Below are 27,807 nucleotides of genomic sequence, written 5' to 3' on the forward strand. Positions count from 1 at the left end.
TAGCTGAAGTTGCATCTTTATTGTCCAGGGTCTGGCTATAATGTTTGCTTCAGCTGATGGATAGATTCCCATTTCATCTATTTGGGGGATTTGTGGTATCCCACAATAACTCTAAATCCTTATTCTGTTTTTGCTCCTGCATTGCCATGCCTAATTAACTCATACAAAAATGATAGTTGAGATCCCAAAATCTTTAAATGAAAGGTAAATGTGACGGTAAGTCTCGGTCTCTTCTAACCACAAGTATTGGAAGTGTAAATTCTGAAAGGGGAACTTGAAATAAACATTTTATATAACATCAAAGAGGAAACAAATTTACTCTCCCTCTTTAAAAAAGTTATGACTTTTTAAATATTTTATATCCTTTAGGATTAAATTCAAATATTTTATAGCTCATTCATTTAAACATACACTATTCCTTAGCAGAAGACAGTAGCATCACATATAAAATTTTTTCAGCTTTTCCTATATCCACACTTTAGCTGAACACTGAGTTTTCTGATATATAGTCCTCATTACATTTTTATATAGTGATATTGATTCTAGGCAAGACATAGATATACCAATCTTTGCCTCACACTCAAGGAATATGATCTATTCTTCACTATACCCAGTCTGTAGGTGATAGAGATGAGATAGCCTAAAACAGAGCACCAAGGCTCCTCCAATGTTCTGATCTCACTGTACATGCTAAAAACCTCTCCAACTGCACAATGCCCAAGACTTTTGAGAATCATTCTTGATCGAGAGAGAGAGAGAGAGAGAGAGAGAGAGAGAGAGAGAGAGAGAGAGAGAGAGAAACTGAATAACTTAGCACCACACTCTGAACTTCTAATGAACTCGGTATTTTCCCCTGACAAGCAAACCTCCATACTCAACAACAACACATTGCTCATATTTGCAATTTCACAAATCTCCTATTTCCCATTCAGCTTAATAGAAATCTCCGATTTCCTACTTCTTTCCACAGTGAGAAAATATTTGAAAAAAATTAATAGAGAGGATTGGCTTTCCCATAGTTTGATCTTAGTTGTAGAGAATAAGCTTTGAGAATTTTTTTAATCTGCTTCAGTTTGAATCAGTTTGTATAATAACAAGCCTGCCTCAATGTACCCAAACACAGGCATTCAAAACACTTATAAGTAATTCAGTACCATTGCTATGCTTTGAATATGAAATGTCTCTCAAGTTCATGTGCTTAGTAGTTGGTCTTTACTGGGAATGTGAAATTGGGAGAGGGTAGGAAGGAGATGGGTTATAGTTGGAGAAAATAAGTCACAATGGTTTATATCATAGCCCCTTATCCAAACTTCTAGATTGCTTAGTTCCTTCACCTTAGTTTCTTTTCCAGTTCATGTAACAAAACACTTGTGCAATATCAACAGAAGGGAGAGTTTATTCTGGCTTATAGGCCGAGTGTATAGTTTATCGTGTTGAAGAACTAAAGGTGGTATAAAATTGAAGCTGGTGGATCACATCATTATGCATACATTGTCAGGAAGAAACGACAATGGATGCATGCTGCTGCTCAGATGCCATTTTCATTCACATAGCTTAGCATCCCACAGAGGGAATGGTGCCACCCACAGTGGGCAGGCCTTCCTACCTCAATTAACTCAGTCAAGATAATCCTTCAAGATTCTTTCAAGTTAACAATCCAACAATAACCATTTTATTGCCTCTGTGAGGTAAGCCTCCATTGTCACAATCTCCCTCAGTCCTTAATGTGCTTTGAGTCAGTTCCAAAACTATGAAGCCAGTTGACATTGGACAACTGAAACTTGTAAAACCCTAAGTTCAAATAAACCTTTCTTCCTTTAAAATTATTTCTTTTAGATGTTTCTCATTGCAGCAAAACAATTTAAAAGAAAAATCTCAGTTTACAGTGTCTTGGGGTCAATACAGCACACACAAAGAGTCTGTGGCACCAAGGAAGCTATATTTTACCTAGAGATAGTATTTTCCCTAAAGTAGAAACTCTGCTAGGTATATTTAATGAGGTGAGGTGTGTTTCAGTTACTAAGTTGCCAGTTGTGACTTCTGACTTAAAATAACCATGTTGTATTTTAACATTGCTTTGTTTTGTCTGAAATTAGAATTATGTGTGTGCACACATTCATGTGTACATAGGTATATGCATGCAAAAGTCCACATGCATGTGTGCTTGTGTATCAGGAGGCCAAAACTCAACAAAATATTTTCTCTAACTGCTCTCCACCTTACCTTTTGAAACAGTGCCTCTGAATGAATTTGGTGTTCATTGATTCAACTAGGTTAGCTAGTCAACAAGCCTCAGGTCTTGCTTCCTGTCTCTACTTCACCAGATGACAGCCTGATCTGCCACACTTGGATTTTATATGGTGTTGGAAATTGAGTTCATGTCCTCATGCTTGCAAAAACAAAAGAAGGGACTTTAGAAACCTTTCCCCTGACATTATTATTCTTATAATGGCTTTCATTAATATTTTAATTGGCTTACAAATATGATAAACTCCCATAGTTTTCTAATTTTAAAAATGCAAGAGAATTCATAGTTGCAGAACATAAACTGGGGGACACAAACACTGCAGTAATTTACAGAAATTCACACACTATTGAAATGATGGTCAGATTGGAGGAGACATTTTAGGGAGAAACAATCATAAACTCGATTGTGATAGGCTGATCCTAGAGGTAATCTAAATAATTTTTTCTCTCACTTTCCTCATTATAGTAATGGGAATTGAAGCAACAATGGACTCACAGGACAGTCATAAAAATCAAGGGGATGACATAGGGGTGTAGACCAGTTATAGTAAATTTACTGTCTTGAGAAAGAATATCACTTTCTGAATTTTCCCTGACAAGGCACCCACTGACTCCTTAAAGCCATCCACTGTCTGCTCACATGCCAAGAACTGCTTCCCTACAGCACACAAACAGTGACCAGGAAAATGTATTACTCCATAGTTGTTGTCTCTTCTGCTTCATTAATTTTCCTTCTACTCATTTTGCTCTTACTATGTTCGACCTCATAGTTGGGGGAAAAAAAAAGCCCTTTTTATACAGCTTTGTGAGCTGAATTGCAAGAGGAGAAAGCTTACATAACATATATTCATAAACCTATCTGAAGCATTTCTGCATGAACTGTTTCCATAGTTGGAAAAAGAGTAAATGCAGCTGTGTAGAGGAAGTCAAAGTTCAGTTTTAGTTTCCTTTCTCTGAAAATAAGTCACTCTCAGTGGTTGTTTTATCAATAGCTATAATTTTACTTAAGAAACACACACACACACACACACACACACACACACACACACATCAAATCAAATCAAAACAAGCTTGATATGGAATCTTAAGGGAGAGTGTTAACACTCCCTTCAATAAAAATGCAAGAATTTATGCTCTTCCTCATACATAAAGATCCTCATTTGAAGTCTCCAAACCTGTCCTTCATTCACCCAGCTAACTCAGTGAGCACTACCCTTACCCCATGCCTCTCTGGGAACTACTATCAGAATACCCACTAGATATTTGATTTTCCTAATTCCATAGAGTCCTTCATTCCTGTCTCTTGGTTTCTATTACTGGATCATTGTTTATTTGTCTGAACACTAAACACACAAATAAAGTAGCTTATGTACAGAAATGTAAGCACTGTGCTTTAAAAAAAAAAAGCTGTTTCAGAACCAGGCTGAAGGCATGAACAGATGAATATGGTGACCTTTCCTTTGAGAAAGTTGGCTGTGGTTGGTAGCTTATTTCCTGTGCCACAGGGAAAACTCTCCTGTGGGAATTCCCTATCCATTTGATCGATAAGATCCTGTTACAGGATTTTGTTACATAGCTATGCTGAAGAGAAGGAAAGAGGTAAACATTTAAAATGTTGAATGCACTTTTTGATGTCCATGCTGGGGATTGAACCTTGGACCTTGTGCGTATTGGGAATGTTCTCTACCTTTGAGCTATAGCCCTAGCAAGGGACTAGTGTATTTTAAGAAAAATGCTGTCTAGGTACGGAGAGCCATTACTGTGGCACATTCCATATGATAGATGATTTTCAGTGATGGATTATTCATGCCAGCTAGCTCGCTGGATTTATGACTCTGAGCATGAAAAGCACAGGTGTCTTAATATGCTTTGTGGCCATGGAGGCATACAAAATCAAAATGAGAAAATTTCCAAACAGAGTAAATTACAGTACTGAATACACACGAACACAATGAGAGGAAATGAAGCTGGGTATTTTAATCAAAGGTGACATCTTTAATCAAAAAGCAAGTGGGAATTTTAAAACAAGTGATATAAAAATGTCCAAGGTGGCATTGTTTTGTAACAGGAAGCCAAGTGAATGCAGATGAACTGTGCTTTCAAGACACAAAAATCTCCGTGCTTCAGAGCTTCAGCTTCAGAACTATCTCCTTCTTCATCTAAATTTATAAGCATTTTTTTTTATGGAAAAATGATCAACTGGCACATATGACATCTTCACCACTTTGACATATATAATTGTTCTACAGTTGTTCTTATTGTTCATTCACAACTTCCATTGTTGTAAACTTCACTCCTCAGGGCTAATTTTTTCCTATCTCCTGGGTAATAAAGGCCACAGGCAAGAAACCAGCTAAGTGTAAGGCAACCGAGCATGGTGGAGATGGTGGCCAACTGGCATTGTGATTCAGTAGTCAGACACACTTCCCTGTGGACTGACTTCTAACCAGTAGCAATTTAAAGACACTAGGTGCTGAATCCATATGCCAAATCTCGCTTGGATCTACATTATTTTAGACACCACAGTGCGGCCACTGTTACCTTTTCTACTTTATCATTTATTTCTTTTATCTTAACTATAGCCACCACTATAAATGACTCTTTGTATGAAACTTAACCCCTTTGTCTTGAATTCTGCCTTGCCTGACATAAACATGGCTACCTATATTTTCAAATGAACATTTATATATTATTTCTTTCCATTTCTTTTCTTTACCCAGTACATATTTATTTCATTTTGTCTCTTTAAGTCTGTACAATAGGGTGACAGAATGTAGCTTATTCTGTAGGGGACTAGCCTACTATACCTGAAGCCCCGGGGTGAAGAGAAAAGATCTGGTGGCAACTATTTAAATTCCAGCACTCAGGACCCAGATGCAGGAAGATAAGAAGATCAAGGTCATCCTCAGTCAACCAGACCAACCTGGGATACCGGACTCGTCTCTTAAGAAGAAAAAAAGTTGTGTATGGCTGTAATCACAGCACTCCAGAAGCCAAGAGAGAAGGATTTTGTTGTGGTTTGCCCTGGAGTTATCTGTATTTTGATGCTAATTCCACTGCCCCAAGGACAGCTCCCTAGTCAAGGACTCAGAACTCAGGTGACTTCACCAGAACCACCTCCCCATTGAATTTGTAAAGTACAGGTGAGGGGCAGGTACAGGATAGAAGGAGGCCTGTCATTGGAGGAGAAGGAAGGGTGGGTGGGAGATAAGTTTGAAGGAAGAGGAGGAGACAGGGAGAGGAAGAGACAGGAGGGAGGAGAGGCAGAGAAACCGTGGCAGGACAAGATGGCAGGTGATGTTAAGATTCTGCTCTGTGTATTTACAGGTTGTTATTAATGTTCTCAAGGGATGGATGGTACCGGGCTTTGTATGTTTAAGTGGGCAATTATATCTTACCAATTGGATCTAAGATTATTGTGTTGTGTGTTCTTTTATGTGAGGGTTTGAGTGTAGGAAAGCGTGCGGCTGGGCTGTGTTTCCGCCAAGATATCTAGCAGATATCTTGGGGCACGGTGGTGCGGACCTAGCGGGTAAGAGGCACTATAACTTTTTTATTTTTATATTTCTACAACAGGATTTCACATTCAATTATAGTGCATACTAAAAATGAAGATCTTACCTTTAAACTTAGGGACTACAACTGTGTATGGTTAGAATAATTTGTCTGGTATGCTGATACCCTATTTTAAAGCTTTTCGTTCTGTTTCTGTTCTGCTTTGATCTTAACAGCGTGTCTTTTACAAATGTGAAAAAGCACTTACTGACTCCACCACTGGTAGAAAATAAAGTTTTTATGGGGGCTATAGACATGACTCAGTGGCTAAGAATGTTTGCTGCTCTTGTAGAAGACCCAAGTTCTGTTTCTAGCTCCTATGATGGGGCGTTTCACAACAGCTAGTAACTTTAGCTAAAGTGGCTCTGATACCTTCTACTGGACTCTGCAGACACTTGCAAACATGTCACGCACACACACACACACACACACACACACACACAGAGAGAGAGAGAGAGAGAGAGAGAGAGAGAGAGAGAGAGAGAGAGAGAGAGCAGTTTTAAAAAAATTAATATTTTCTTACAGTTTCTCCTGTTTTGAAATAATCTGAAATATCTAACCAAGAAATTATCACATTATTATGGATTTTTCTACCAGAAAAATATCCTATTTCATAACAACTACTTATTTGAGATATCAAATTTAGTTTCTAATTTCATTAGAGGCCAGGAAGTAGCAGTGTAGTTTTGTTTGCACATATAACAAATATTCTTAAGATCCTAAGTAACTTTATGTCAAAACAGCAGCAAAAATTTGTATCTTTTTTTCCCTATTATTTTATCTTGAATTTGTGACTACTTGGGCAACAAAGTATTCCTTTGCTATTTTCTGTGTACTGGTGTGTACTGTGCCTTTATACTGAGTAAAGGATTATGAATCATGAACATACTCCACTAGAGTCTGTGTACACTGTATTATTTCCTTCTATCATGGCCTGCTGTAGTGGAGGACATGACAAGTTATTATGATGGTTAGATACCCTCACATTGGGATTTCATTTGTCATCGTTGGTGAAAGTTTTGAGACTGGCTTACTATGGGCAGACTCAAACTAAGTATCACAACCATGCCATGGCTGGGACAAGTAAAAGGGAGAGAGTGAATTGAGACCAACGTTCCTTGCTGTCTGCTTCCTGATCACGCATGTGATGTCACTAGTTGTCTCAAGCTCCTGCAGCCATGTCTTCTCCACCATGATGGACTCTACCTTCAAGTCACCAGTCAGAAGAAACTCTCCCTTTCTTACTTTGCTTCTGTCAGGTAGTTCGTCAAACCAGCAAGATGAGTAATTAATGTAACGAGCTTTTCCACTTTCTTTATCTGATCTGCTTGAAGTTGAGCTCAGTCCTGTCATTCCAAATTACAACAAGTGAACAGCCCCAACATTAAAGTGTGGCTAGGTCTCAATCTTTCTTCAATCCTTTTGTCTGGTGTTCTGAAGTCAGAAGAATGAATGATTTCTTTATTATTACTTTTATCTGCCTGTTGAGGTTTCTCTAATTCAACTTTGTATAATTTGCCTTATGTTGGCCTTTCCATATTTCCTTAAAATTCTCCTTTTTTTTTTGCAATACAATTTATAAGAAACTTTAAAACAAAATTTGTTTTAAAAATAATAGAGAAGGCTTTTCTGCCTGACCTTCGAGACAAACATTTCCTGGCCACCTTGTCCTATTTGTAATAATACCCTTTCCGTGAAAATTTTCCTAGATTTTTTTCCTTGGTAGGTTTAACACCTATATCCATATTGTGTGCATGCAAATGTGTACTTTATATGTGTGTGCATAAATGTGCATGTCTTTCACATCCACTGTCCATTTTATATATACATACAACTCTTTTTAATATACACTTCAATGACTTAAAAAATAAAATGAAGAAACCATCACTATCCCGTTTAGGGCATTTTATTAACCTGAAAAGAAACACTCGACTAATAGTCAATTTCTGTGCCCTCTGATCTTTACCATTAATTACTTTGTGTTTTTATGGATTTGCCTATTTTAAAGATTCCATATAAAAACTGACCCACGCCAGCTGGCAGTTTGCTTGGCCTGTGTTTAATGGTAACTAATGTTACAGCATCTACAAACCATTCATTCATTCTTAGGTCAAATAATACTTGACTATATAGAAATACATTTAGTTTGCCTATGTATCAACTTTTATGCAGACTTGTTTCCCAAATTCTCTCCAGTATACTAACATAGTGTTATTGATGCGGTCAGAGGTTAATTTTATGGTAAACATTTTGAGGAATGGCCAAAGAGTTTTCCAAAGTGGATGTGTGAATGCCTAGTATGTTCAGAGGCCAGAACACAAAGTTCAAGTTTGTCAAACCTGTTACTCTCTCTTTTTAATTTCATCTATTCTATAGGTATCAGCTTCTCATTTTGATTTGGGATTGAATTTCCCAAATTTCTAATGATGTTACCTCCTCCCACTTATTGAAAATAGATTAGTTTCCCCTCACTCTACTCCTCCTGGTTTCTCCACACCTCCCCTCCCATCCAGATCCACTCCCTCTTCTCTCTTTAAAAAAGGACAAGTTTCTAAGGGATAAGATAACAAAATAAATATAGTAAGATAAAATAAAAACCACCACATAGAAGTTAGACAAGGCAACCCAACAGGAGGAAAAGAGCCTGAGAGAAGGCACAAGATCAGAGGCTTACAGGCACACAAACTCTGAAGCCATGACAATAAATGGAAAGACAATACATATGCAGAAGAACTAATGTGGATCAATGAAGACCTTGTTTCCTGCATCAGTCCCCATGACTTCGTGTGTCTTGCTTAGTAGAATTTAGAAGGCCCTGTTTTCCTGCTGTCCAACATCTCCTATAGATTACGCTCCGTCTGCTTCCTCTTCCTGGAAGCTCCCTGATCTCTGAGTGGAGGGATATGACAGAGACATCCCATTGAGAGCTGTGTTTCCAGATCTCTGTTTCCGTCTGTCTGTCTCTGTGTGTGTTGTTTAGTGTGTGTGCGCATGCATTTCTCATCTTACCATCATTCTTAAAGATCAAATGAACTTCTCTGTTTAGGCTTTTTTTCTGTACACTAAATTTTATTGTAGTTATACATATATGCCTGGCTTCCTTCCAAGTTTCCACATATACCTTTTTAGAAAAATATTTATTTTTATTTCATTGTAGTATGTGTGAATTCCTAGAACCCTCAGCCATGAGGTGACAGATCAGTTAGACCTGGAACTACAGACGTAGGCTGCCCAATGTGGGTGCAAGGAACCAGACCAGACCTTCTGTAAGAGTAGCAAGTGCTAGCAATTGCCAAGGTATCTCTCAGCTCTGCAACTTAAGTTACAAGACCAACCTCTCGATTTCTACAAACAAAGAAATAAAAAGAACAAATAAACCAAAACCTAAACAACAAATGCCAGCAGCTGATATTATGATACATTGAATATGAAGACTATTTTGGAGAATATGACCGTCTTAACAATTTCAGTCTTCCAGGCTTTAACTTTCAATGATGTTTGTACATTAACCGATGATTTTGGTGCCCAAAATATTACTAAGTATTTTTATTCTATTTATTCTCTTATAAATGAATGAATGTTTTACATTTTGATCATAGTATATAAAGTATATTTTTGGCATGTGTGTTGAACACACACACATATATGTACATGTACATATATTTATATGTGTGTGCAGGTGGGATCCCAAAGTTGACAATGGGTGTCCTCATTACTCACTCTCTGCTTCAGTTACTGTGACAAGGCTCTTGTGAACCTAGCCACAGAGGGAGTCAATGCCACCTAGTTTAGGTGTCCACTTACCCTAGGGATCCACCTCCCTGCCAAATGCTATATTTCTAAATAGCCACTACCCATCCCTAGGTTTTAAGTGAATTCTGGTACTGGAATACCAGTCCAAGTGCTTCTGCATCAAGCACATTATCCCCTTAGCAGTCTCCCCACTCCTCCTCATTTTATACCACTATTTTACCTGAAATTCCTGCATTTGTTTATTTTAGGAGGTGTGTGTGTGTGTGTGTGTGTGTGTGTGTGTGTGTGTGTGTGTGTGTGATCATTAGGGTTTCCTGTATACAAAATTCATTTTAACTGCCAATATAAATTATTTGTTTCTAGTCAAGAAATTTTCTATCTTTCCAGATACTTCACTACAATAAACAGGTAACAAAATTGAGAGAGGTTCTCTATTCTTTTCCATACCAGATACTATGAAACTACATTTAGTCCTTCATCATTTATATAACTTTAGCAGTAAAATTTACAAAAATTTGTGATTTAAAAAAACTTGACATCTTCTGACTCATGTGTGGAGTCTAGTCAATATAATATATGTGTAAACAAATGTACATTATATATACAGTATAATATGAAAAAAAGCAAATATAAGGGAATGCGGGGAAAGGTGGATACAAGCAATGGGAAGGGGTTTTCTTCTTTTAGTGATGGATAAGTACATAAAATTAATGTGATGCTTCACAGCTTCCTTTTAAAATGCCAATTCTAACTGCATACAAGTTCATCACGTTGTACACTATTTGGACCTGGCTAATTTTGGTGTATGTTTTAATTTATTTTAAAGGCTTTTTAATAATAAGGTAAAATAAGATTAAAAAAGTTGAAGTTATCATCTTAATTTGCTAACAATTATCATTATGAAAGTATTATGGACATTTATGACTGTCCTGTCTCTTGTTGCTGGAGGCAGCCTCAATATGGACCCAGGCCATACATCCTTACTGTGCTGTTGTGATTGGATTTTATATTACGGTAATCTTGATTTAATTCTACTTGGTTGTCGTAGGTTATTTCTAAATATAGTTTGTTTCTATGTCTTTGCTTTTTCAGTCTGTTTGCAGATTTTCTAGTTCTAACTTAGTCTTCATGGTTTCTCCTTTTGCTATTTGTCTATCCCATTAAAGTTATCTAATTTGCTGCCTTATAGTATTTCATGCCAACCTTTATTTTTGTAATACTGTTATCAATATAATTTCTTTTAAATACTATTTTTCTCTTGCTTCTAAGAAAGAAGCATTTTTACCCTTTAAATTTTTATTCTTGTGGTTTCCTGAAATAATATCTTATTTAACCTTAACCATCTTCCAAGTATTGAACGACTCCATATACTCAGGTTGAGAGTCTTAAATAACCCTTATTATTTCTATACAATACTTCATGCAGCTCTTTAAATTTCTTACAGATATTATACTATTTCTAGTTTCCTCATCATTTTACCTGGACATAGAAGGAATCAATTTTAGAGCTTTGAATTTTCATTTGAACTGAAGCCACAGTTCACTAAATAATCAATCACAGTAAGTTTTGACATTGAATATGAACATTTAATGAGAATTAACTGGTGCTATATGCAGCAAGGTATTATGTCAATGTAAGCAGACTGATTTGTTACACATCATATACTAAGCTTTAGAGAAGTTGAGGAAGACATTTATTACCATATTGAAGAATCTCTGGTATCATATGTTAATATATATGGAACAAAAAAGTGAGATCCATTTCGTCTAACTATGCAGCTGATAATATTAATAGGAAAGCAGATTTGTTAAAAAAAAGACCAGACATAAAACACCTTATGCTTGCAGAACATCCCTTGTTAAACTCTGATGTTAAGAAAGCATTATTCAAATGTGTGGACAGCTGTGTTCTAATAAAACTTTATTTACAAAGGAAAATCATATGCCCAGAAGGGTAGCTTGTCACTCCCTGCAATTAAGTAACACATTTTAAGTTTTTCTTTACAACCTTCCTTCTTGCTTTTAGGTTTCTCAAATCCTATTATAATATTAAAGCTGTAATTTACATAGTCATTTTCATGGGCATGTGCCTCATGTTGTCTTTTTTCTGTTAACTATGTTGAAAGAAGATTATTGTATGCTACACACACACACACACACACACACACACACACACACACACACACCACTCTCATAAGAGAACCTGATAGATAAATAAAAGGGGTAAAGTGTTGATACCAGGAGTACAAAGACAGCAAAGATATAGCCAAGATTGTTTGGTAACATAAGGGAAATTAAGTCTTTATAGGCAGGTGAAAATTTCAATAAGACTTATTGTCATTCCTCACTCTGGAATTCTTCTCAGGCTTTGCCATCGGAAAGAATAATTCATCACAACTGTTAAGACCAAGATGTGTCATTGTACAGATGAGTCATCCTGCAGGTAGTAATCACTCTATAGATGCTGGCAACATTTTGTATTTTAGAAATGGATAATATCATCATCTATGATGACAAACCTTATAGGGTTTCCCTCCAAGGAACAATTGATATTTTTTTTTCTCAGGCAGCTTAGAAAACTTTCAGGTCTTCCTTAAAATGAGCAATATTAATGACGATTTCTTTCTTTCCTTACTTGATGTGTTAATGTCCTGCCGTGAAGCCTGGATGGGCTTCAAACTTACAACCCTTCTAGCTCAGCCTCCTAAATCCCGGGGTTATGGGTGTGCATCACTGTGCCCTTCAGACCCATATTATGGAATGCACTCCATACCGATTATTGAATATTTTCAGAATTGAGGCAGATTATAATATACAATAATATATATTATATATATATCACTTATATTATATATAATATATAATCAACAAGTTTTACAGAAAATGTCACAGTGAAAATTTCAGGAGAGGCATTAGATTGATGGCTTCTCGGCTTTCTGGAAAGAGATGCCCTCAGTCTCTTTGCCCAGGGACTTGACCCTTACTAATTACTCAGATGAAAAGTTGATTTGGGGAGGTTTGCTAACGTACCAAGGTTGGGGAAAGCATCAATTTTCTAAGAATCAGAGTAAAATTTAAAGTTAATGTGGTTTTAATAACCAGCTGGCTGACACTACTTAGTTACCCCCAAGTCATTTTCCAACTGCTGTCCCGTTGCTGCCTACACCGGAAGTCTCTGATGGTCCATCTTCCTTTGATGTTGAGGCAGCAACAGACTATCCAGCCAGTGTGTACACAGTGGATATATGCTGGAGGACTTCAGGAAAGCTCTTACTTCTTGGTTTAAAGTTCCTCACTCTTTCAGCCCTGTACTGGAACATGATGTCTGCACAGATGGGCAAAAGGACTCTTGCCTTGCAGCAAAAGTTTAAGAAACTTGCCATTGTTGAGCCTCTGCAGAAAAAGCAAAGTCTACTGTCCTCTAGATTGCTTGCTCTTCAAACAAACAGACAATAAACAAAACTGTACATAAATCCTATTGTTTTGTATCATTTTGTCTAAAACCTCCTGCTGAAAGCGTTTCTAATTGAGACATTTGTTTTTAAACTCTTTAAATACTTGGGGTAACATATGGGGAATGTAGTTGGTGGATGTTTGTTTGTTTGTTTGTTTGTTTGTTTAGGAGACAAGGTTTCAGAATGCAGCTCTGGATGTTTTGGAACTCATTATGTGAACCAGAATAGTCTCCGTATCACAGAGATCTGCTTGTCTCTGCCTCCTGAGTGTTGGGATTAAATGCATGGCCACCCATCCTAGCGAAATAATTGGTTAACATGCCTATTAACTGATTTTCCTTCTTTTATATGGATGTATATAGCGGTGGTGGTGGCATGGTGGGAGAGGGCAGGAACCAGACAGTGCCTGTGTGCCAGTGTGTGGAAGTCATTGGAAAGATATAAAAATAACTTTGGCTTATTTAAGCCATGAATCTTATCCTTGTACCTTGCACTGTACTGCAGGAGGGCTAGCCTGGGAACTCTTAGTGGGTATTCCTCTGCCTCTACCTCCAATCTTGCAGGAGGAGCCCTGAGACTGTAGATCTGTAAATCTTTCAGCATGACGTGTGTTCTGGGGATATAAAATGCAGTCCTCAAACTTGCACAGTAAGCCCTTTCCCCACTAAACCATTTCCCTAGCCCAAATGTGACTTTGTCATTGTTAATTTAAATGCACTTTACTTTTAAATAATATACCCAACATGTCCTCTGCCCTAAATAACTGATCTACTTGAATAAAAGAGGGCCTAAGTAACAGCTCAAAGTGACACAAGTCCCACCCCTCTTGAGTCTTACTGTATCACAGATGACAGATAGCAGCCACATCGATGACAGACTCCAACTGATGAAGTTGTTAAAATTTCTGTATTCATTTATTTATTTTTAATTGTTCTGGTTCTTTTGAGACAGGGTTTATCTGTATAGTCCTGGCTGTCTTGGAACTCTCTCTGTAGATCTGGCTGGTCTTGAACTCAGATCCACTTGTCTGCCTCCCCATGGCTGGGATCAAACATGTGCAGCAGCCACTACTGCTTGGCAGTATTTCTCCATCTCTCAATCATCTAATCTGCTTTTATATTTTGCAGAATAAGAATAATGTTTTGTGGAACATGTTCCCTGATGGAATAGGCCTAGAATCCCAGCACCGAGGAGAGGCGAAGGAAAAGGAGGGAGAACAGGAGGAGAAGCAGTAGAAGAAGCAGGAACAGGAGGAGGAAGAGAGAGGAAGAGGAGGAAGAGGAGGGACTGCTCAAGGTCAGCTCTGGCTATGTAGCAAGTTACACAGCAGCTTGAGCTACTGAGACCTGTCTCCAAAAGTTATGCCTTATTAACCCCTATACATAAGCATGCATGCATGTGTTTATGCATGTATGTAGGTGGGTGGGTGTGGTGTACATACATGAGCGCCATGAAAGTGTATACAGATCAGAGGGCAGCTTTCAGGAGTCAGTTCTCTCTCTTACCACATGAGTCCCAGAGGCCCAACCTAGTTCATGAGGGTTAGCAGCAGAACCAGTTCAGTTGCTCTAATTCTTTACGGGAACACAGAAAGTTTAATACAGGAAATTAAAGCAAATGCCTCTTCTGACAGATTTTATTTATGCACCTTCTGTGTAAAACATACCCTTTTAAGTTTCCTAAGTTATCTGAAACAAAAAAGACAACACTGTTATGCAGCTGCAAGAATATTTCCTACAACTTTGGTGTGGTAGTACTTGGCAAAGGGCTTATCGTGTATGATTTGAACTGCTTTACAGATAAATAATTTAAAAAATGTAAGCAACTAAAGATTCTATATAGGTAAATAGTGGCTTCTTAACCAGAAGGCTGAATATATGACATATACATTGTTTTCTTCAAAGCTTTTCAACTGCTGTGTGAGGAGGACAATAATTACATGCTTCAATAGCTAACTTAATTCAAGTGAGTGGCAAATGTTATAATTCATAATAGCATAATACCTCACATAATATTTCATAATAGCATCCTACTAAGAGATGGAAAAATAAAATAAAACAAAGTACTTCTTCAATCCAAACAGAGTTAAAATACCTATAACCTAACAAAGTTTAGATTATCAAACAAAGGACAGCTGTGTGCTGGCCCATGCTTATAAATCCAGCACTTGAGAGTTAGAGGCAGGAGGACCACGGTTTAAGGTAATCTTTGGACACACACTGAGTACTAGGACATCCTCGAGAACATGAAATGCTATCTTAAAATAGAGGACAAAAGAAATACAGAAACGTATCAGTCATTTCTTATGCTTCTAAGGTCAAGTAGAGAAAAGTATGAAGTTTTCCAGTGATCTCTTCTCATTTCAGAACAGAAAAACAATAGTAGAAACAAGATGCTCGGAGAGAAATGGTGACAGCTGAGAGATGCTCACTGACCTCTTAGCCTGATAGGTAACTCTGAGTTGGGATATGTCTGAGAAAGACAAATACACTTTTAAAAACAAGTTATTAATAAGCCAGAGTCAATTCTGTTTCTTCCTTACCACATTAGTACAAGCCAAGAGAGGAGCACTAAGGACCCTCTTCCTAGGCTACACCAGAAAGGGGCTCAAATGGTAATTGAGTTAACATACCTTCCAAGCTTCCATAGACAAATGGTACAGGCCAGATCTTAGCAAGGTCTCAAAGCTTGTCCCTTCTTCATGACAACTCCAAGGTAACAAACACATCTCAGATTAATGCTACTCGGATTAAATTAGTCTTGCTATGGCCTTCTTGATGTGACCATTTTGGTAAAATAGGACAAATGTTCTTTTTTAAAGATTAAGGTCTAGTCATGATGAAGCCTAATTTTCAGTAAGTATTTCTATAGGTAAGATAAAAAAAGCAAAACAAAACAAAACTCTTAGACACAAACACACCTGCATTTGGGGAAGATTAGCTAAAGACTTTTTTTTTTTTTAAACTGGATTGTTCCTCATAGTTTCCTGAGCCTGCTTTCTTATAGAACCCAGGACCACCAGCCCAGAGATGGCTAAAAATATTTTTAAAACAGTAGAATCTAGAGGCAACGAGTGGACTGTCTTCAAATGGCATCCCATGAATGAATTCTGAACTAAAGCATATACTATGTTATATACTATGCTGAAATTAATGAAAACATTTCCTCTCTTCATTCAGAAATCCAAAAAACATCAGCAATGATTATTCTGAAAACAGTGCAGACAAATCAGTGGGCTGAATCTAAAACTAAATCAGACATTTAAGAAAAGTAAATTTTCTAGTTGAACTTCATTCTTAAAATGAATATAATACCTTGCCAAGAATCTAAACACAATATCACTACTAAAGATGGATTATTCAAAAGGCTCTTAACATACCTATAAAAACCAATGACACTCAGTATCAGTCCTAAAGATCTTGACTGTCTGATGAGTGAGGCAGTTATGAACTCAGCTAACAATACAAAGCACAGTGCTGGGCGTGTCAGTATCACAGAAATAAGGAGGATAAGTTATCACTTGCAAGCTAATACATATCCATCGGGTTGTTAGTAAACATTGGCTATAAAACCAGATCCAGCTAAATAGCTGCTGTTATTAATTGTATTATCAAAGAGCAGTTTATAATTAATGAGCATTACCGAGTGTCTAATACTAAAAGCTAAAAGTCTTACTAAATATATAATTCTGACACAAGTCAAAGTAATTTTTTGGTAAAATGCCAAGTTAAAAGAATCCAACACACACACACACACACAAAAAGAATCCAACACCCGATTCTACAAATGTTTAAATAATAAGGGAGGGTCGCTTTCTTATTTTGGGGGGATGAGGAGGAAAAAATAACCAGAAACTGGAGAAATCCAGACTTTAAACAGTGAAATTTGGTTTTAGAAGGAAGACACTAGCAAAGATATTCCTCAGAGGCTTCATGGCAAATGGAGGTGAGCCACTGGCTTCCCTGGCTGGGAAATGTCTATGTTGGGGGCATGTCCAGGCAGTGCCATGCTCCACAACTGCAGTCACTTTCTCTGGAATGAATTTAGGAATTGTAGACAAAATCTTGCAGCCTACAAAGTCTGAATCAAATCTAGTTTCAATAAGTACTTTTGAATAGTTAATCAGAACAAAGTCAAAATAAGTAACTTATACAGTAACCATTTGGTAGGATCAACTGTCTTATACATGGAAATACAAATATCTCTCTGTATAGATCACAATACTGGGCAACATTTCTAACTAGCCAGTAGTCAGAGTGCAGCTTCTGTCTACTGACCTTGATAGAATCTGCTCAAGATCAACAGGAGATTAAAGAGAAGCACCTGGTCTAGAGAGCCTAATGCTCTCTGTTCTAAGATAAAAGCCTAGGTATGGGTGTGGGCCCAAAAACTCAACTAACTCCTAGAGAAGTTAAGGAAGGGAAATCACAATTTCAAGAGCAAACTAAGTCATTAGTAACATCCTAAGAAACAAAACCAAACAAAAGACTGAGAAGATCCCCAATTCCAAGTTTAGTAAGTTAATAGTTCAATGGTAGAGCACTAGTCTATCTTGCCTGTGGGCTTAGCATTGAATCCTAGTATTGACCATGACAATGAAAATATCCTGCTCTACATTTATGAAAACTATTATTTATACAACCTGTGAAAATAAAAAAAAAAAACAGAATTATCCAAATATTAGCTGCAAAAGTAAAAAAGCAAAACAAATCCTTATTTGAATAAACAATTGCTCCAGATTTCCAAGCCAGAATTTAACCTTAAAAATTTTTGATAAATTTAAATAAATTGGTTGTTGTTTTAACTGATTGTCTGTTTAAGTAAGGGGATAAATATCACTTTAGTTTTCACTTTCCTTAAATTTTTCTCCAAATAATACCATTAGTGTATTTGTTCTGTGTTTATAACCTATAACTGTTTAAAATTTAATGTATTAATGACTTTAGTGACTCACAAGTGCAAAAAAAAAGTCATGTTTCCATTAAGGATATAGTTCTGTAGAAATTACTGGTTGAAAAAGGAAGACTGTACTCTCTTTTACATGAATTTAACACAAAATATCAAGTATCTTTTCTCTGATGCCAAGGCTATGTTTCTCAAGTAGTTTTATATATCTATTTCCTGGTCTCCAATTCCCTCCCAAACCTTTTGATGTTGAACCTGTAAGTGCTTTCTCTGTTGTGTCAAGGACAGTCTCCAAACCTCCTGCTAGAGATGCATTCCAGTCAAATTTACTTTCACTCCATAGTCTCAGAATCAGAATTTTAAATTTAAAGGGAGGTCCAAAGATAATGCCATTTGAAATTAACCAAGTCTTTTAGCTAAAAGGGTGTCATCTCCTGAGCAGTGTGCCCCAGCTGGATAGACCAGCAGGATAAATAATAACCTGCTTCATATCATAGCTGATATTTTGTATTAATTGAATGACCTTTCCCAACACTAACCAAGAAAAGACCTCAGGTTATTTGAAATTGATATGAATGTCAATTCAACTGGATGAAGAGTTCATGGTGAAAATAACTGTCCGAGCATGATACACTAACAAATTGCTCTCATGTAGAAAAGCAGTCTTCTTATTCCCAAGAATCCAGTCCACTGACATTCTTAAATAGATCTGATCTCACAAACAGGGGAATATTAGGTATTTTAAAATTGAAATCTCGTCCATTCTTAATTGTAGTCTTAGGACATCTCAGAGCCTACTATCTATGTAGTTAGATGAGATTTAAAAAAAAAAATCTTCATTTCAGCTGCTTTCATGGAAATTATTTTCTATCCATTTATTTTGTTATTGACTGATTTCCACCAAAATTCTTTCAAAAGGCCCTTCTAATAAAGGCTCTGAAAGAACTTCATTGCCAGTCACATAATTAACTATTATTGTTTTGTGGAGGGAATAACCAGAGACAACAGGTATTCACTTTCCAAATGAATCAGCACAGAGCCTGAGAACTAAGACTGACTCAGGACTATGCACCTACATCACACATAACAAGGGCAAGCACAATCTTTTCCAAGGTTTATTAAACCACCAGATCACATTTTCTCTCCCAAAAGCATTGTTTAGAGAGCACATCAACCAGACGGCTATGCCGATTAATAGGTCTCCAGTAGTGTACCAAAGGCAGCATCCATCCTTACTTGGCTGCTAAGTTTAGTGGTTTCTGTAGCGTTTTCCCACACTTACATGATCTGGTCAATCTAAGCCTAGATATTTCTTTGTTTTGTTTATTTTTTTTTTTTAAAGATTTCTCTGTGTACCCAGTTCTTTGGTGTGTGAGAACGTGGGAGAGAAGGAATTAATTTAGTGGTGGGCATCTCTCATCAGTGCCAGCACTTAGTAGGACTGAACCTTAAGTAATGGAGAGAATACCTTTGAGCCATTTCAGTTTTAAAAAGGCATCTTGTGTGCACTGCAAAAACAAAATTCATAATCCTAAAGTAAACCAGAATAGCATGCCAAAAGGAAAAAAAAAAAGAAGGTAATTTCTGGATCTTATTGACCCTTTTTAAAAAAATCTAAAGTATTCTGACACCCTATGGAATAGTCTGCTGTCACAACAAAGCCGTTTCAGAGCAGAACATGCTGCAATATGATACTACGATTAACAGGCATATAATCTGGGACACTATTTAGGAAGAAAATGAACTAAGCGCGTAGAATTTTACTACTTTTCCAAACCGAAAGGCTGTAATCTGCATTAGTTACAGAGAGATAGGATTGACTATTATCGTCACTAAGTATTACAGCATAATTCCACCCATATGTATTACACTAACATTCAAAAGAGTATACACGCAATGAGAATGAACTATTATTTTGCGTACTATGTACCTCTAAACTGAGAACCCATTATAACATATTAAAGGTTATCATTTTACACATCCTCTCTTCAACAGAGGAAAGCTCCTCCGCACAGCTTCCCTGTACTCCTGTTTTTAAAAGATGAACAAATGTTACCGGACACAAATGGGAGAATAAGGAGCAGCGATGAAGTACACCATATGTTCCTGTTGTAGGCTAAATCCAGGTCTTTGTTTCAATATTCCAGCGCCAGCTGGAAGGAAAGCTAAATATCCACCCGTTTCAATTTATTTTCTCATTATTACTGGTAAAAGTTATACTTAGGATAGGTTTAGCCCGAACCCATCCTATCGTATTATTTGCTTCTTTAACCCAGATCTTTTGCAATCCCAACAACCTGCAATAAAACCGCCTTGGATAACAGGTCCGAGGCAGGACAAGCTGATAATCCAACACAAGCAGCAGGCACTGAAGAGGACAAAGTTATTTTCCTAGTGAAACAGTTCCGAAGTGATTCTATATCAATGCCATTTTTGCTTTTTACCAGCTACGCATCTAGCGTGACACCGTCCACCTGGTACTCAATTAGCAGGGTTTTCTTCAATCTTGCGATCTCCCAGACCAGTTTTAATGGTGCAACTCAAAACAAAATCCCTAACCGCGCCCTTAACAACCCCAAGCGGAGTTATCTTTTGCTTTTTTCTCCCCACCAAAGTCCATAATTGTATACCGTTCCCATGAAAAGGTTTGCACCGCTATCCTAAGTCAACATAGCACTCTTTCGCCTGTGCCCTGGCGTTCCTATTGTCAGATGCCTGCCTTCCCCGGGTGGTGTGCTGTTGCCCGCAAGTGGCGCCCACGCTTACCTCCCTCACACCTGCAACCTCGGCTTGGCTTGGGATGCTGGAGAGGATGCTGGGCAGGATGTGTTCGCTCGGGATCCTGCTCTTGCCTCTCTCCAGGGAAACTATAGACCAGGCTGAGCCCAGGCTTCTTCTGAGATTCAAGCTCCGCCTTCCCCGCCTCTAATTGGCCGAGGCTCCGACCGCGGCTCCTCCCTCTGCTGTCTGCGCATCCTAGGCGCAGAGCGGTACAGGGGTTTGAGTCTCTTAGCTCCTGGTTCTCCGGCCGCTCCACCTCCAACATTCTCCCCTTTGGCATCGCACCTGGCCCTTCCTCAGGTCCGACTTAGTTTTCTCAGCGGGCTGGCCCGGTGAACACCGGAGTGAGTTGTCCTGGGGGCGGCGTACTGTCGCTTCGGACTAGGTGGAGCCCACCCACCCATCTAGTCCCCAGAGGCTTCTTCCCCGCCTATCCTTGGACCCAGCCCAGCCTCTCTTCACTTGCTACCTCTGGTGCCCCGCCCAATTCCTTACACCCATCCGCGGGCACCTCTCACCGGTGGGCGTGGCGTTGTGGGCTGGCTTCACATTCTGACTGGTGCAGGTGAGAGTCGGCCCCGCCCTCCCTCCGTTTCTGGGCACATCTCCCCTCCTCCCGCAAAGACAGGGAACTCTCTTCTTATTTGCTAGAAGTGTCCCCACCTATCGCCTAAGGCGCTCTCGCACGTCCTTCTGGGAAATGTAGTCTTACTATTACAGAAAGTGCTATCAGAAATGGAAGGAGGAACTACCAATCCCCATCGGCCCTTGCGCGACTCCTGCTGGGCAGGATTCCGGACAACGCCTGGTTCCTCTCGGGTCCTTCCGGCGTCGCCGGAGTGAATTGATCCGGGAGTTGAAGAGGGCTCCAAAGGTGGGAAGTGAAGTCCGTGCCTCAGTTACCGGTAAGACGAGGTTTCTCGGTTCGGGTCCGCACGGCTCCGCGGGCAGCCAGAGCGGCCCGGGGTCAGGCGGGGGCCGAAGCGGAGGTGCTAGGGCTGGGCTTTGGCCGGCGGGGCGGCCGGGTGGGGAGCGGGGCCCTCTGGGCGTCAGCGAGGTCTCTATGCGAGCTGCGTGAAGCTAGTTTGTAAATGCCGCTTGCCTAGCCCGGCCCGGCGCCTCCAGGAAGTCCGCTGTGGGTGCGGGTGGAAAGGAAGGGTGAGGTCGGCCTCCTGGATCTCCACCGACGGAGGGGGCGGATGTGGTGGGGTGGGGTCCGGGGCAGGTGAGGCTAGAGCTGGGCTAGGCCTGGAGGGATCCGTGGGTGCTCGGGAGTCGGCTCCCGGTGTGACTGGGGTTATGCCCTTTGAGGGAAGAGGAGAGCCAATGTTGACAGTTCCTACTCAGTTCCAATTTCCTCTCTAAGGAGGTGATTCTTAACTAGAAAGGTTTGTGCCTCTTAACTCTAATACGTCAGTTGGATGTATACTTCTCAGGTGCACTCAAAGCACTTTCACTTTGGGATGCTAGTGAGAAAACCCGGAGAAACAAATGACGTGCCCAAGGTCACACAGATCTGAGTCTAGTCCTTCGAAAGTCCAGTTTCTAACTAGAGTTGTCTGCTTAGAAAGAAAGAGTGGGGAGTTGGGTGGTAGTACTGGAAGCAGATAGAAGAAGTTGCAAAGTAGTGTGCCTGTTTGTCGGAAAGGGTTGTGAGGTGCAGGGAGTTGGTTTGTTGAAGAGTGAAAGCTTTGCTAAAGCATCCTCTCTACAATGTTCTGTCACAACAGGAAGGATCATTATAGCTTAGATATTTACCCCTTTTCCTGGGGTATACTAAATGATAACACTCAACTTCCATGCGCCATTCTTAAAGGATAGAAAATGTTTAGGAATATGCTCAGTGTTGTTGTTAAGAGAATAGTCATTAGTCGTTTTCCTTTCTATCATCTTACCGTTTTCGAAAACTACGGGTGAAACTTTCACAAAGAGTTATTTTCGAGAAATTAATTTAAGTGAAAATTAAGTGCAGAATCATGGAGAAATTATAACATGTTCATTACTAGAAGTGACCATTTTTTTGTGTGTGAGATTTTTATTTTTCCCTCATTTTCTTTACTCCATGTGTAGACAATAAAAACATACACTTGTAAATATTCTTATCTTGGCATCATTTGTGAGTTTTAATTCATTCTTACTTAATGTTAATAAATGATAAAAATGATGTTTCTATAGTGAATGAAAAGTAATGCAGGCCTACTATGTAAATTAAAATATAAATACCTAGTATATACTGTAAATATATATGCTGTATGTTGAATGTGCTTGCCATGATTAATACTAATTTTTTTTTTTTTTTTGTCTTTTTTAATGCAAAGCTCTTTCTGGGATCAGAAGAACCTTTGTTCGTCTATTGTTCCAGTTAAAATGGTCTTAGTTTATGGGGCCTTTTAAAGTAAATGGAGAGGTGTGGTACCATCAAATGAGGCAAAATCAAAAATAATGTAATACCATGCATAGAGTAGTTCATAGTAAGGAAAAAAGTTACTAACAAAAGGGGAGATATCTGGGGTTAATTGGTTTTGAAGTAGAGTAAAAGCCTGCATTAATTCGAGTGGGCCATATATAAGTCAATGTTGGTAAAGCAAGAATGTGAATATATTTTATAAATGACAGTGTAGACATTTGCTGTTTGCTGGGAAAGGTATGAAATGAATTTTAAATGGCATGCAGCTATGTGTTATGGAAGGGCTTTTTTTAACAACAAAAAATGTTTTTGTCTTTGATTTAGTCCTACTCTAAGTGTCTGTATCTCTGAGTTCCATTATGCTGTAGTGTTCAGCACTATGGTTGTAGTACTGAGCTGAGCAGTGTTACTGCTCTATTTAAAATCCTTCGATCTCCAGCTAGTGCTCACAGAGCTGGCTGTTGTACCTGCAGTGCCCACATTGGTTCTCTTAAGGAACTTTGCCTCCACTTTCCGACAGGATCCTTTGTGGGTCTTTGGAGGTCTTCCTTATACAGCCATCTTTCTCTCAGAGTAGTCTGTAAGAACAGGGTCTGAGTCATTTATCTTTGTAGTCTTGGTTGATAGAATACTGAAGTGACTATAGGGAATGGAAAAGCTATGGATTGGTTAGGTGACTTTCCCAGGGTCATAAGACCTGTAACAGATCAGCTTATAATTAATCCAGGTATTTTGACTATTGATCTTTAATATTGTGTCCAAACTTTGATTATTTTACGTAAGAAAAAGACTAGCCATTGCAGATGTCATTGCCCTCTTATTCTGATTAATGCCACCAATTTTTCCTCGATTTCCTGAATGTTTCCAAACTTATCCTCAGCTATTTGCTTTTCTCTTACAAGTTTCTTCCTAATTTGGGGACCATTTTACAAAGTCCAACTCTCCACCTGTCCAGTTTCATTCTCCCTTTCCGAATATGGTCAATCCCTTCAAAGCCTGCCTTTCTCTGAACCTTCCTTCCCTTAACCAGAGTAGATTCCCACTCTACAACATATTATGAGTTAATACCTTGACACTGTCACAGTAGGAACTTATTATTTCTATACTGATTCAACAGTATTTTAACATCTCACTAAAAGTTATTTGAGCAAGGCCTTCTCATTTGTTATGATGCCTTAGCCTGCCTTTTACACTAATTTGCATAAAGTGAGTGTTCAGTAACTATTTGCGGAGTGAATGAATAAATGCATATATTCAAGCACAGTGCCAGCACAGTGCTAGAGGCAGAAATCCAGAAATGAATGAAGCATCTTCTTCCTTAAAGCCAGTTGAAAGATGTAGAGTTTTTTCAAAGGAATTACAGTTGAGGAATTTAGGACAGATAGGAGTTTAATGTAAATTGTAGAAAGGTACTGTTTCTTGAAGATCTCTAAAGTCTAAATAATTAATTTTGTGGAAATATAAGGGAGTTGTATTTTCTTTTACAGCAGAATTTCTGTGTAACTCAGCAATTTAGAAACCTTGTTACTGCGTTTTTTGGTTTTTTTTTTTTAAGCAAGTAAGATTGATTATAACAAAATACAGATATGGAAGAAGCTTTTAATAGACTCTATCTTCCCTTAGATTTTAGCTTCAAACAATTATTTCACTTGCCTTATAGCTAAGAACATCAAAACTAGAAGTAAATTTACTCATTGGACTCCAAAGAATACAGTGATGTTTTTAAAGTCTTACAAGGACTAGAGCAAAGCTTTGAATATAAACCTGACACCTGTGTTTCTGTTTTTTGTTTGTTGGTTTGGTTTGCTTTTTTTGGGAGGGGGATGGGGGAGTTGTGGTTTTATCCTGGATTTAATACAACCTTGAGAGAAGATGATTTTGGGAAACTTAACTTTCTAATTTCAGAGGGACTTAGACATTTTTCACTTCCTTTAAGTTATATTTGAAGCAGGGCAGTGGTGGTGCATGCCTTCAATCCTAGCACTTCGTGTGGAGGCAAAAGCAAGTAGATGTCTGAGTTTGAGGCCAGCCTGGTGTACAGAGCAAGTTCCAGGACAGCGAGGGCTATACAGAGAAATGCTGGCTTGAAAAAATATTATAATTGAGGGATTTAAGGTAATATTTTACTGCTTTGAACATATGACACTTATAAGATTAAAAGTGTTTCTAAGTTTACAAACAAAATTTTAAGGATATAGGCGAGATTTTGTCTGGAAGACAAATTCTGTAACTTTTCTCAGTACCATGCGAATACAATAAATACATGTAACAGCTGAGTTATATAGCCTTTACTCATCTACCTGTTTACCAGTTCATTTACCACTAGAATATTCTGATTGCTTTCAGTTTCAATGATGTGCTTAGGTTTATTATTAACCATGGGTTTGAAAGGTAGTCTGAATATTATTTGAATCTTCAATAAAAACTTAATATTTACCTCACAATAATGCAGTTTGCAGGAAATCAAGCAATTACTTATGTTTTGATAGAATGTTAGGGTTATTATATTAGCTGTTATTACTAAGAAATTTTAGCCAGTATGCAAGTTTTTCCTCTGAAGTATATAGAAGATGGACTATGCACCAACATCACACATAACATGGGCAAGCACAATCTGCCTTGTGCATTTCAAATACTGTGAGTTTCAGATTTGGGCATTAGAATATTTATACACATTCACAAAAATTAAAATGAAAGCACTTCTATAAGGGTAATTAAAATTAATTTATTTGCTGAAGTTGAAGTTAATTTCATAATTCAACTTTATATAAACATAGGAATTTTATTTAAGTTACAAAACACAATCTTGACTGGCATCACAATATTAGTTTTATTTTTCAAGGCCATTTTTACATTTGGAGTATGGGAAGCCATTTTTTAAAATACACAAAAGTGATTTGAACTTATTTAATCTCCTTTTATAGTTGCTTAGAATCCAGCATTAGTTTAGGAATGAAAGAAGTACAAGGATTTTTGTAATCACTGAATTATTATTATTTTTATTTACACTGAATTATTGGATAAGTACTGGAAATTAATTAAATTAATCTCCCTTTCCTCAGTAAAATCAGTCCCTTGGGAACAAGTGTACCACAAGTAAGACTAAATTCCACTGTAATGATTCCTTGATTGATTCGTTTACATATTAGTTGAGTGTGTTTTATTTGTGAAATTGTCTACTTTGCAATGAGCTAAAATCTAGTAGATAGCCACTGTATATGCCAAGCATTTCACATGCCCACCTACAGTTCTTACAGTCACCATAGGTTAGGAGGTCAGTGTTCTATTATCCCCAATTTGTAAACAAAGAAGATAAGATATAGAGAGATTTAAGTTACTTGCTCATGATCACAGAACTCATATTTGCTTGGAATTAGCAGTTTAGTTCAGGCTAGCTCGCTAGAGATTCCAGGCTTTTAGTCATTTCAGTAAAATGGTGCTCATGGTTAAAGGCCTGCTTGTAGCATTAGAGTTGCAGTTACAGAGAATTTGTCCTCCAAATGCCAAGGTCACTGGGGCACAATTACTGTTATTTAATAAGACAGTTAAACTTCAGGTCTGTTAGGAAGTTCACACAGCAGAGATGACAACCACTTTTGTTACATCCAGTTTTTCTGCATCTGTGAAATAGATTTTCTTTTAGACTGGTAATTTAAGTGTTTGATTTCCTCTTCAGATACTATTGGAACATATCTATAACCTGGTGCTATATATCATAATTTCTTGCTCAAAATTAGTGCTGGGAGCTGCTCAAATTGATGATCTATGACTGAGTTTGACGTGAATGACAGGCCATTTTCTAATCTTAGTCTGGGACTTGTGTACAAGGAAATTGGTGAGCACTAGCTTTCTTAAAGTAGGTGTGGCTTACTGGATGCAGGAGTACTCTTTTGTTCTTAGTGACTGTTCCTGCAGTTCCATTCATTTTCAAAGGCTTGGATCGACTGACTTCCCTCTACCTTCGGCTAACACTATTGCTGACTTAAACTATGCGGAGTTTTGTGACAGGTACTAGAAATAGAAAAATGGATAAATCTTTTAAGGAATTTAAACTTCAGGAGGTAGAGAAAAAAGGAAATGTGAAGATCATTTCTTTGGTACTTAGACATTTTAATGCACATACAAATTTGTACATATAAATTTTTGTTGGATAATTAGCAGCCATAAATGATATAGAGGGAAAATGATCCTTTCTCTAACTTGCTGTCTGGCTCTTGGCACTTAAAATGGCTCTTCTTGTCTTATTTAGCCGTCCTGTCTTTATTTGGATGACCTGGAATCCGGCTGTGATTGGATTGAAGGAATGACAAAACCCTAAAATATTATACCCTTGCTGCCTTCTCATACTTATGTAAGGCTATACAACAAAAGGTTCTTGACAGTATTAAGTGAGTCAGACCTGGCCTCTAGGCAGCAGTGGCCTTCTTTGACACTTTAAATTGTTTCAAGGCTTTCTTGATTCCAAAGGATTTTGAATACCACAGCCTTTTTGTTCAAAAATACACATACTTTGAAGGATGCCTTTATCCATGCCAAAATTGACAGTTTGATAGTATGGAGATTCTATAGATGTTCTGACAAATGAATAAACAGTTTTACAAGGTGAAGGTTATAGAAGGGACTCTAAATACCACAAAGATAGCCATTCTGTTACCTTGCTACAACTGAGATCATTTGTATTTGAGATCAGTTAGGAGTAAAAGGT

At 38.0% G+C, this 27,807-nt stretch overlaps 2 protein-coding genes across 3 annotated transcripts in view; one reads left to right on the forward strand and one right to left on the reverse strand.

The window, feature by feature from the left end:
* Positions 1-20,809, reverse strand: part of Serpini1 (serpin family I member 1) — an 82,654-nt gene extending 61,845 nt beyond the window's left edge. Inside the window, exon 1 of one of the 2 annotated variants that reach the window (XM_032898235.1) lies at positions 20,681-20,808. The gene's annotated coding sequence lies outside the window, so the exon portion shown is untranslated. Of the gene's footprint in view, positions 1-20,680 lie in introns of both variants that reach the window. The other variant, XM_032898236.1, reaches the window with a different exon arrangement.
* A 663-nt stretch (positions 20,810-21,472) lies between these two features.
* Positions 21,473-27,807, forward strand: part of Pdcd10 (programmed cell death 10) — a 42,078-nt gene continuing 35,743 nt past the window's right edge. The window contains exon 1 of the mRNA XM_032898238.1: positions 21,473-21,600. The gene's annotated coding sequence lies outside the window, so the exon portion shown is untranslated. The remainder of the gene's footprint in view (positions 21,601-27,807) is intronic.

Source organism: Rattus rattus, chromosome 3 (genome assembly GCF_011064425.1).
Source record: "Rattus rattus isolate New Zealand chromosome 3, Rrattus_CSIRO_v1, whole genome shotgun sequence".
NCBI classification, from domain to species: domain Eukaryota; kingdom Metazoa; phylum Chordata; class Mammalia; order Rodentia; family Muridae; genus Rattus; species Rattus rattus.